The sequence below is a fragment of the Phacochoerus africanus genome, chromosome 13 (assembly GCF_016906955.1).
Source record: "Phacochoerus africanus isolate WHEZ1 chromosome 13, ROS_Pafr_v1, whole genome shotgun sequence".
In the NCBI taxonomy this organism is placed as follows: Eukaryota; Metazoa; Chordata; class Mammalia; order Artiodactyla; family Suidae; genus Phacochoerus; species Phacochoerus africanus.
The window spans coordinates 23,091,461-23,103,133 of NC_062556.1; the positions used below are offsets into that span (position 1 = coordinate 23,091,461).

Consider the following 11,673-nt stretch of genomic DNA (forward strand, 5'->3'; position numbering starts at 1 on the left):
GGCGGTCTCTTCAGCAAGCGGGGCTGGGAAAGTTGGACAGCTGTGTGTAATCAGTGAAATTAGAACACGCTTTCACACCATACACAAAAATAAACTCAAAATGGCTTAAAGATGTAAACATAAGACATAATGCCATAAAACTCCTAGAAGAGAACATAGGCAAAACATTTTCTGACATAAATTGTACAAATGTTTTCTTGGGTCAATCTCCTAAGGCAATAGAGATAAAAACAAAAATAAATAGATAGGACCTAATCAAACTTTCAAGTTTTTGCACAGCAAAGGAAACCATAAAAAACTGAAAAGACAATCTAGCAGAATGGGAGAAAATATTTGCCAATGAAGCAATCGACAAGGGCTTAATCTCCAAAATATACAAACAACTTCTACAACTCAACAAGAAAACAAACAACCCAATTGAAAAATGGAATACTACTCAGCCATAAGAATGAAATAATGCCATTTTCAGCAACACGGATGCCACTGGAGATTATCCTACTAAGTGAAGTAAGTCAGAAATAGAAAGACAAATACCATATGATATCACTTAAATGTGGAGTCTAGAATATGGCACAGATGAACCTGTGTAAAACAGAGACAGACTCACTGACACAGAGAACGGACTTGTGGTTGCCAAGGGGGAGGGGAGAGAAAGCTGGATGGACAGGGAGTTTGGGGTTAGTAGATGCAAACCATTACATTTAAAATGGATAAACAACAAGGTCCTACTGTATAGCACAGAGAACTAGATCCTATATACACCTGAGTCACTCTGCTATACAGCAGAAATTGGCACATTGTAAATCAACTATACTTTAATAAAAAAATATAAATAGTATGAACCTTGCTTTTAAAAAATGAGTTTTATATATTTACAAAGTATGTAAAATGTTCTATCTTTTAAAAAAGAAAGCTTTAATAATCTTCATGAAAATAAAACTAAAGAGGGACTGTATGGACATGGAAAGAAAATCTTTATTAAAAATGAAAACCATAAAATTTCTCTGAATAGAATATTGTACATTAATCATAATTTAATGCCTATTCAGGATAATCTGGGGCAATTTCACTTTGTTTTTATTGTTTCTATATGGGTTATGCATAATCATGGATTTTAAGTATAATTTTAATATAATTTTTCCCAATGACACAATATCATCCCTAATTACATCTGTAGCATAATCATTTTGAGGAAACCAGCTTTCCGTGTCTATTATATTATTCTTTACACAACTGGAAATAGCCTCTCTTTTAGTTATTATCAAATACTCTTTGCTCTTTTCCCCAGAATGACAGTATTCTATTAGCACAGGGGTTTTGGATGCCTTTCAGAGTTTTGGCATCAGAAGTATCCTTAACCATACTTATTAGGCCCTTGAGAGTGCTAATTTTCTTGTACAAAGGGAGTTTTGAGCTTTCATTAGGATGTTTCCCAGATGCTTTAATTTCAGATATAGTTTAGTATAATTACAGATGCTTAAACCAAGATTATTTGAGAAATACGGAAGAGCACTAAGTAGCTGATAAACAAACACAGTAACATGGTTTAACCAAAAGGAGAATTTGTATTCTATGATATTAACTATTGTAATTGCTAATATATCAAAATTTAGGTGAATAAGTTCAAACAGTATCAAAATCCTTTGAATCTGAATTTAAAAGGCAGCACTATTTAATATGGTGGGCAAAGAGTGAATAAAAAATGAAAGGCCAAATATATCTTATTAAATAATGAGAAAAAATAGCTTATTGATAATCATATTAGGAAAATATAAATTCATTGAATGCATTAAGAGAAAAAGTAGATTGCAAAATATTATGAGTGATACATTCTAATTATGGGTTTTGTTTTTGTTTTGTTTTTTTGGCTTTTTAAGGCCACACCCTTGGCATATGGAATCCCTAGGCTAGGTGTCTAGTCGGAGCTATAGCCGCTGGCCTACGCCACAGCCACGCCAGATCCCAGCTGCATCTGCAGCCTCCACCACAGCTCCAAGCAATGCCAGATCCTTAACCCACTGAGCGAGGCCAGAAATTGAACCTGTGTCCTCATGAATACTAGTCAGATTCGTTTCCTCAGCCACAAGGATAACTCCCTAATCATGTTTTAAAAACATGACTATGAACTGTTTCAAAGAGCTGAGAATATGTAGCCCATATCCAGCCTAAAAACTGTTTTCTCTTGAGTTCTGTATTACTAGTTCTTCTATAACAAGTCATGTGACATAAGTTCCTGTCCCTCCACCATCCTGGTCACATCCCTCCTGTATATACTCTGCCTTGATATTATCCTATGATAGATGCAGAACAGAAAATGACACAAGGTATATTCTTATCAGCCACTTGTAGAAGAGGCCTGTTTCATCTCATACCTGGACTCAGTTTTCTATCAATGCAACCTGTTTACAAGGGCTTCTATGGTAGTTATACCACGTTGATCACTCGTGTTGAACTCACTCCCCCAAACCCGAGAATTATGTTGGCATAACAGCAATGCACAAGTGTTCCAATTTCTCAGCATCTTTGCCAACACTTATTTTTATAATAACCATCCTTATGGATATAGAGTGGTATCTTGCTTTGCTTTTGAGCCACATTTCCCTAATGATTAGTGATCTAGAGCATCATTTCACGGGCTTATTAACCACTAGTATATATTCCTTGGAAAAATGTCTATTCAAGTCCTTTGTTTTCTAATTGGGTTGTTTTATTATTGTTGAGTTATAGTTCTTTATTTATTAATCCTTTATCAGATATATTATTTACAAATATTTTTGCCACTCCATGGGTTTCTTTCACTTTCTTTTTATCATTTATTGATTTATTTATCTAGTGCTTTTTAGGGCCGCACCCATGGCGTGTGGAGGTTCCCAGGCTAGGGGTCCAATCGGAGCTATAGCCACTGGCCAGCCACAGCCACAGCAATGCCAGATCCGAGCCTCGTCTGCTACCTATACCACAGCTCACAGCATTGCCGGATCCTTAACCCACTGAGCGAGGCCAGGGATCGAAACCATAACCTTATGGTTCCTAGTTGGATTTGTTACCCCTGCACCACAGCAGAAATGCCTTTCACTTTCTTGATTGCATTCTTTGCTGAGCAGAAAATGTTTAATTTTTATAAAATTCAATTTATTTATTCTTTCTTTTTGACTGTGCTTTTGGCATCATATCCAAATTTTTCTGCCAAATCCAATGTCATGAAGCTTTTCCTTTTACGTTTTTTTCTAAGAGTTTTATTTTTTGGTTCTTCCATTTAGGTATTTGATCCATTTTGATTTAACTTTGTGTATGATAAAGATATAAGGTAAGGGTCCACCTCCATTCTTCGGCATGTGGATATTTAGTTTTCCAGAAACTGTTGGTTGAAAAGACTCTCCTCTCCTCATTGAAGGGTCTTGACAACCTTGTCAAATATGATTCGACAAGGGAAGGTCAAATCATGTGGGAGGGTTTATTTCTAGACTCTATTTTCATTGATCAATTGAACCATCTTGGTACTAGAATAATCTTTTGTCTTTGATACAAGTGGCAAATATTTATTCCAGTTTGTCATTTGTCTTTTTACTTTATTTGTAGGACTTTTTGCCTTGCAAACATTTTGTTTTTATGTATTAAATTTATCAATGTTTTTATTTATTCCTTCTGTATTTTGTCACAGGAAAAAATTTCCCCATACCTAACTTAGAAAGGAACATGCCCATGTTTTCTTCTAGTGTATAATTAACATCACAAGGTTTTCAAAGAAAAGAGAGACTGACTCCTTTTAGCAAATACATGATAAAAACTAAATTGATAAAAGCTACACAAAGACCTGTGTTCCTAGCAGCACTATTATTCCCACCAGCCAAGACATGGAAGCAACCTAGATGTTCGTTGACTAATGAATGGCTTAAGAAGATGTAGTACATATATACAATGTACTACTACTTAGCCATTAAAAAGAATGAAATAATGCCATTTGCTGCTACCTGGATGCAGTTAGAGATTCTTAAACTAAGCAAAGTAAGTCAAAAGAGAAAGATAGGAGTTCCCTTCATGCCTCAGTGGTTAACAAAACTGACTAGGATCCATGAGGACTTGGGTTCGATCCCCAGCCTCACTCAGTGGGTTAAGGATCCAGCATTGCCATGAGCTGTGGTGTAGGTCACAGATGCAGCATGGTTCCCGAGTTTCGGTGGCTGTGGTGTAGGCCAGCAGCTACACTCCAACTGGACCCCTAGCCTGGAAACCTGCATACTCCATATGCCTTGGGTGCAGCCCTAAAAAGACAAAAAAGACTGAAAAAAAAAAAAAAGGAGAATGGCAAATACTACATGATATCACTTTTATGTAGAATCTAAAATATGGCACAGAAGAACCTATCTACAGAGCAGAAACAGATTCACAGACATGGAGAACAGATTTGTGGTTGCCAAAGGATAGGGCAGGGAGTGGACTGGGAGTTTAGGATTAGTAAATACAAAATATCACATTTAGAGTGGATAAGCAATGAGGTTCTACTGTGTAGCCCTGGGAACTGTATCTAGTCTTTTGGGATAGACCATGATAGAAGATAACAGGAGAAAAAGAGTGTATATACATGTATGGGTCACTTTGCTGTAAAGCAGAAATTGGCACAACAGTGTAAATCAGCTATTCTTTAAAAGTTTAAATAGCTTTAATGAAGGCCAGCTTCGTAATAAAAATTAGACCTATGAGATATTGCTAATGACCCAAAAGGAAAATTTCCGAGTTAAGACCTTAAAGTTTAATGATCTTTGCACGAGCATAACATTTTAAGTTCTAAAAAAAGCCGCAAATCAACTGAAACCTAATCCTTTTAATTAAAGTAATAAAATAAATCATTGAACTGATAGAGAACAAGTATACATCACAAAATGTGGAAACCAGCTTGCCAATCTTAATTTTTAAAAATTCCCCTTAAAAAGACTATGCAAAAAAGACTGCGGGCCAAATTAGAATGTAACCTTTTGTAACAGTGCTGCTGACACCCATGCTGATGATGATGACGGCTGACTATCTAACGACTTCATATTCTGTCCAAGGCAATGTAGGAAGCCTTTGCCTATAGTAAGAATAAGGAAAGGATAAAAACACAGTTGTTAAGAGCTTTCATTTTAGAGTTCTATGAACTTGAGTTATACTACCTATTTTAGTGGATTTATTCCAAATTATCACTTGGCGGGTGGTGTGACTTTAGCTAAGTTTCTTACATTTTGTTAGGTCTCAATTTTAAAAACTGTAGAAGGAGTTCCTGTCGTGGCTCAGTGGTTAACGAATCCGACTAGGAACCATGAGGTTGTGGGTTCGGTCCCTGCCCTTGCTCAGTGGGTTAACGATCCGGCGTTGCCATGAGCTGTGGTGTAGGTGCAGACGCGGCTCGGATCCCGAGTTGCTGTGGCTCTGGCGTAGGCCGGCGGCTGACAGCTCTGATTGGACCCCTAGCCTGGGAACCTCCATATGCCGCGGGAGCGGCCCAAGAAATGGCAAAGAGACCAAAAAAATAAAAAAATTAAAAAAAAACTGTAGAAAGGGAATAATAACATGATTAACTTCATGGAGTTGTTGTAGAGTTAAATAAGCTAATGCATATACAGTTCTTAGTGATTAGAATTAAATATTTGATACATGACTACTGTTAAGAAAATTAATATTAATTATTTCATAAAATTCTCAATTTACGAGTGAAATTATTAAAGCAGTGGGAAGTTAAAGTCATGTAACTAGTATGTGCCAAATATGTTGAGTGCACTTTTGAGAAATGAGATAGCAAATGAAAGGCTAGAACCCAAGCTAATTTATAAGATAGCTAGAAGGGTTAAGAGAAGGATTTCCTAAGGCCTGGGAAATCCAACCATGCTTGCAGAGTTTTGAAAAAGACAACACTGACGATATAAACAGAATGGAGGCTAATTCATGGAATGCATCCTGGACAACTAGGAGGGACAGGCTCCAGGGCAGAGAAGAAGGAGCACCCATGAGACATGATGGGGAAAAAAAAGAATGACTAAAGGAAAAGGACAACTTAAAGAAGGTGGGAAATCAAAAGAGTTCTTGGTTAGATAGAGGGTAAGCAGAACAGCTGAGGGCCACTCTAGCGTTAGCACATTGAGGAAAATGAAAAATGGGGCGACTTGACATAAAGCTATGAAAAAAAAAAAAAGACTGTCTTTAAAGATCTAAATGATGCAAATTAGAGTAAATCCGTAGTTAGAAGGAAATCCGTGGTGAACCTCCTAAGTTCCGCTTTGTAGCATTTATTTAGCAATATTCAGCTGTCCAGAATTAGGAGGCCTCAGCAAAAGATGGGAAGGAAATTGGATTAAATAAATCAGTACATCACCTTTTAACATTCTTTCTAATAGTTATGGATTTTTTAGCACAGGGTTATCATTTAAAATGGCTATCTTCTTATTTATTTATTTTTTGCTTTTTATGGCTGCACCCGCAGCATTCGGAGGTTCCCAGACTGGGGGTCTAATCGAAGCTATAGCTGCCGGCTTACACCACAGCCACAGCAATGCCAGATCCAAGCCCCGTCTGCCGTCTACAGCACAGCTCATAGCAACGCCGGATCCTAACCTGAGCGAGGCCAGAGATCGAACCCGAGTCCTCATGGATCCTAGTTGAGTTTGTTAACCTCTGAGCCATGACAGGAAACTCCAAAATGACTCTCTTTCTTGAAATGGTGGTATACTGGTATACAGAGAAGTTGAAAAAAAAAAAAGGGGGGGGGATGACCTTAAAACATACCTGGGATGTAGTTAATATGGCTTGTTTGGTTTATTTTAAAACTAAATTCACCATCTCAGCTTACAGGTGGAATGCTAATATTCATTGAACACCTAAGAAATGCTAGGATTTGCTAGGGCATCACACAAATTTGAAACTTGATTTAATTAAATATTCCAAGGTTGGGATCATGGATTCAGCAACTGTATACCTACTAACTGCATCTCTCTGCAACAGAATGTAAAGTGCAGTATGTGGTCCTTTTTCTCCTTTATCTCACACCCAGTTGTGCTTCCAGTAAGACAGGAAACAAATGAATCAGTTCAACAACACTGCAAGAGGAAGGTAATGAAGTACCAACATATTTCACAAGTTTTCAGAGGAAAGAACAACATGAGCTGCCTTTGGGATGATGGACGGGGATTTGGATGAAAAGAAAAGGAATAAATTGGATACTTCAAACTACACTGCACAGCAGGCAGGTCTAATTACTGTGGGGAAAGAGTAAAAGAGAATGTTTGAATGACATAGATGGAGACTGAGGCTGGGTGGGGTTGGGAGGGAAAAAGGGAGGCCCGACTCTGAGCATCTACATCATTGGTTTATCTGCTGGGTTGTTTTGGCTGTGAAGCCATAGCTGTAGTTTGCTTCTTGTTTTATGCGTGTTTTTATTTATAATAATTCCGTCGTAATGATTTTCAAAACATGAAGTCTGCACATATCAGCGTTCTCTGTAATCATTCAGTAAGTCTCTTTTCTGCAACCAGTATTCAGGCAACCAACCCGTGTTCATCTAAGTTAAACTGGAAACTAACAGTTTTGGAACAAGCCACGAGGCCTTTATATTCAATATTCTGTAATAACCTATAATGGAAAAGAATCAGAAAAATATATGTATCAGAATCACTTTGCTGCATATCTGAAACTAACACAATATTATAAATCAACTATACTTCAAAAAAAAGTACAATAAAATATTTTAACAAGAGCTTGAACAAACCTGCTAGAGCATGTCTTATAATCCCCAAACCTGCAGCAGATCAAATATAATACCAGATGGCTCTGAATGAGAAAACCCTGGAAAGTTGCATGCATTGTAAAGGATCTCGGGAGTCATCTTAGTTACTGAGCTCATAACTGAGCAGGGAAGATAGATGTTAAATTATTACAAGGGTAATTATTGAACCATGGAGATGGTAAGTGCTCTGAAGGAGTAACACGGGAGCTCTGGACTTGGCGCAATGAGATCAGTGGCAACTTGGGAGCACCAGGACCATGCTGGGTCCCCCCACCCCGCACAATGGGTTAAGGATCCGGAATTGCCTGCAGCTGCAGCTGAGGTCGTGACTGTGGCACCTGGGAACTCCATTTGCCACAGGGTGGCCAAAAAAGAAAAAAAGAAAGTAAAAAAGTAATACAAGGAACTCCTGAGAGAATGACCTAGTCTTGGGGACATCTCAAGAAAGACTTTTCTTAGCCAAGGAATGCTACACATGTGGCAATTTATTGTCCCATGGAGATTCTCGACTGTAAGAGAACAATCAAATTATCATCAGCAAGCAGCTTTGTTGTACTTGCTCTGTCTTTTATACACTCATAAGCATTTTATATGCATTAATTCTATTCTCCTAACTTCCCTATGAGGTAGATGCTGTTATGACCATCATTCCCATTTTGCATATGGAGAAACTGAGACAGAGCAGTGAAGCAGGTTGTGCATGGTCCTGTAGTGACATCATGGCTTAGCACGGCTTTGGGCTCAGGTGCTCTCCATCACCAGGCTGCGCTGCTTCTCTTATACAGCCCACCTGCCGCAGAAGGGAAGGAGCAGGTGCACCAAGGTATAAAACATACTGAGATTCGTTTGTCTTCTGCATCCAACAGTAAAATCCAGTCACATCAAAGATGACCAAATCCCACCCGAAATCTACGTGGAGCTGCATAATATTTTGATATGTAATTTATATTTTCTCTCACCTGATTTTTTTCCTCTATATTCTTTTCCATATTCAAGCCAATAGCCAGCTTTGTGCTCTATTACCTCAGATGTGGAAAGTAAAAATAATCCCAATCCTTTCTGGCTTTTCTAAAACTAAACCTAAGCCTATAGAAGAACTTACATTCCTTATAGAGGGTTCATAAGGAAGAATACGTTTGCAGGGACAAGCAGAGTTTGGAAAAGGTAGGAGGAAGAGAAGGGCTTTCCCTAGGGAGGGAGGTCCTGGAGCAGGAGTCAGATACAGCTTTCAGGAAATAAACCTGGGAGGCAGAGGAGGCCAGTGCAGAACGGCTTTGGACATTGGCTGTGAAGTGGAGGAAGGTGGGCCTGGAAGCCTCAGAGGGCCGCCAGCCTGGAGGGACAAGACGGGGAAGGAGACCCTAGGTATGTATTCAGTGAGGCACCATCAGGAGACCACTGTCTTCAGCTGTGTCCTGGTTGGTGTCTCCTTCCTACCACTTGGCAACATCTCAGAGATGCCATAGCATTCCTGGTCATTTTCAAACGGTATCTACAGTCTCATCTTAGGTAAGCATAAATGTGACTCTACTTTCCTGCTTAGAATAAGACTTTTCCCTCAGCTGAGGTCTGACTACTGCCTTTGTTTGGAGGCTGCTTCTTCCTCTGAAGGCCAACTCTCAGGACCACGCCCTCCCTTCCCACCCCAACCTGAAGGAGGAGGGCCGAGGGGAAAGAGCGAAGGCTTGGTTGCTTGGCTTTGCTGTTTGTATTCTGTCAATTGTGGACTCTTTTCCTTCCTCTCCCTATTTCTTTCTCTCTCCTCTAAGTGTATACATGCAGATGATTTAATCCTCCTGCCCCCACCCCCAGGCAGGGACCTCTACTCTGCACCATTCTCTAGTAGGATACCTTCCCAGTGACCTCTTAACTATCCCCTGCAGTTCCCACCCTCAGGGGGTGCACCCCCCCACAGCCCTGGCTCCTTCTGCTGGGGTCCTCTCACTTCAGCAGGCAGCCTCCTGAGCAGACTTTGACCCCGCTCCTCCCTGATATCCACCTGTTGGGATTTGCAAAATCCTGGAACAGTCTGGGGGTGGGCAGAGGACGCTTCCAAGAGAAGAAGGAAATTAAAATTTCCTCCAAGCAGGAGTGATCGGAAGTCCAGGATCAGAAGTTGAGGTGAGTTTTAGAAAATTTAATTATTATTTTTTTGCACAGTTATGTTCGTGATTTGACAGACTACAAACTTACTGCTAAAAGAGTAAGTCTCCTGTAGAATGTTGTTCCTGGAATTGTGTGGCACATGGCCCTAATCATCTGTTAATGTAGGCCAAGTTTTTGCCTGTTGCAATACATTTCCTTGGATTTCTCAAAATGGTTGAAGAGGAGAAGTCAATTGCCATTATCCTGTAGGAGGCCGAAGGACTGATTTACTCTAATCAATTTGAAACCATGTAATCATGACATCCAATGAATAGTACCTTCTGGTTTCTCATTTAAGATTTTTTTTCATTGCCTTCCATATTTAATCTTTTTCGTGGTAAATTTCAAGTATACAGTATTATTAACTAGAGTCATTATGCTGTATCATTTAAGATTTAAAAGCAGTCTTCTATAATAGAACAATGGAAGAAAGAGACTCCTTCCCCTCCCCCCTCCCTTCACCCTCCCTCTTTCTTCTTTTGTCAACGGATGAGGATCAGTAGTAGCTCAGAATCCAGAAGTCACTGTTAATTGCTAATTGTCACAAAGTTGGCTTCTGTTCATCTTCTGCTTTCTAGATGTTAGCTTGTCCTTGTTGTGGCAGCAGGGGGGCCATCATGTTTGGATAATTTGCTCTTCTATTGATCTTCTCTGTTAATTTCCATGATAGTTAGCATTTACTCAATATTAATAACCATTCTAAAAGGACAGCACCTCATACTTAAAAGTATGTGATGCCACTGTGTCACTGGATTCCACTTTTATCTCGAAAGAGTTTATTAAATGCTGCTGGGTCAGCTTTGACATGCTTATGTGAGGAAAAAAGAACAGAGAAAATAAACCTACATAATGGGTCTGTGGTTATTAAAAAAAAAAAGCAACATGGTTGGGGTCTCTCAGGAATCACACATTTATTTACTCTTGCCTCTCACTCTACCTTCCTGACTTGTCAATCTTTTTCATTTTTTCAATTACACATCTACGAATCCCAAGAAAAATAACAAACCCTAAGCCTAGAAATCTGCTAAAATTCTCAAAAAAGAAACAAAATGAAAGGAAGGTGGGACAAAAACTGAAATGACTGTTTTCAGCTCACTATTCTGTGAGCTTCTGTTTTGGGAAGGATGGCATGGTTTCATAACAATTTCGGGTCAGTAGTTCATATTGCTCTTCTAAAGCTCATCCCTCAATTGGTTATGTGTTCATTTACAGTTGTCCTCAAAGTTCCCTATACATCCATAAATGTCTATTCAGCAAAATTGGCAGATATAAATTCCCAGTCATTAAACGTGTTCAAAAACACATTTTACAAACTAATCATGTATTTCAGATTAGCTCATTTTTCCTGATAAAATAGATACTAGACATGCACATTTTATGCCATCATCATCTCCATTGATTCCTGACGGAAATAGTAGGGATCCAATAGTGTGGAATACAATTAAATAAAACAATTTCAAATGGATGGAGGAGGGCATTTTGTCCTAATGCGAATCACTTTATTTTAGTGAAACCTATTGCACACATATATTTATTAGCCATTCACATATCCCCTAGGCACTAATATGCCATGCAAAACATAGTGATGGGCTGAGAAGTATCCCATGCTATTGTACTCAAAGGTAATTAACAACTAAATCCTGGAAACGATGCACTGAGTAGGCAGTAAACCAGGTTAGATATGAGAGCTGACAACATAATCTACTGGGCAGCACGTCTGGGTGGGAACCATGTTTATAAACTCCATTCCAGGCAGCCCTCTCCTGAAAGTCAAC

At 39.0% G+C, this 11,673-nt stretch overlaps 1 protein-coding gene across 1 annotated transcript in view; it reads left to right on the plus strand.

Moving 5' to 3' along the window:
- Positions 1-7,456, plus strand: part of CCDC122 (coiled-coil domain containing 122) — a 54,553-nt gene extending 47,097 nt beyond the window's left edge. The window contains 1 exon segment of the mRNA XM_047755784.1: positions 7,022-7,456. The gene's annotated coding sequence lies outside the window, so the exon portion shown is untranslated.
- The last annotated feature ends 4,217 nt before the right edge of the window (positions 7,457-11,673 follow it).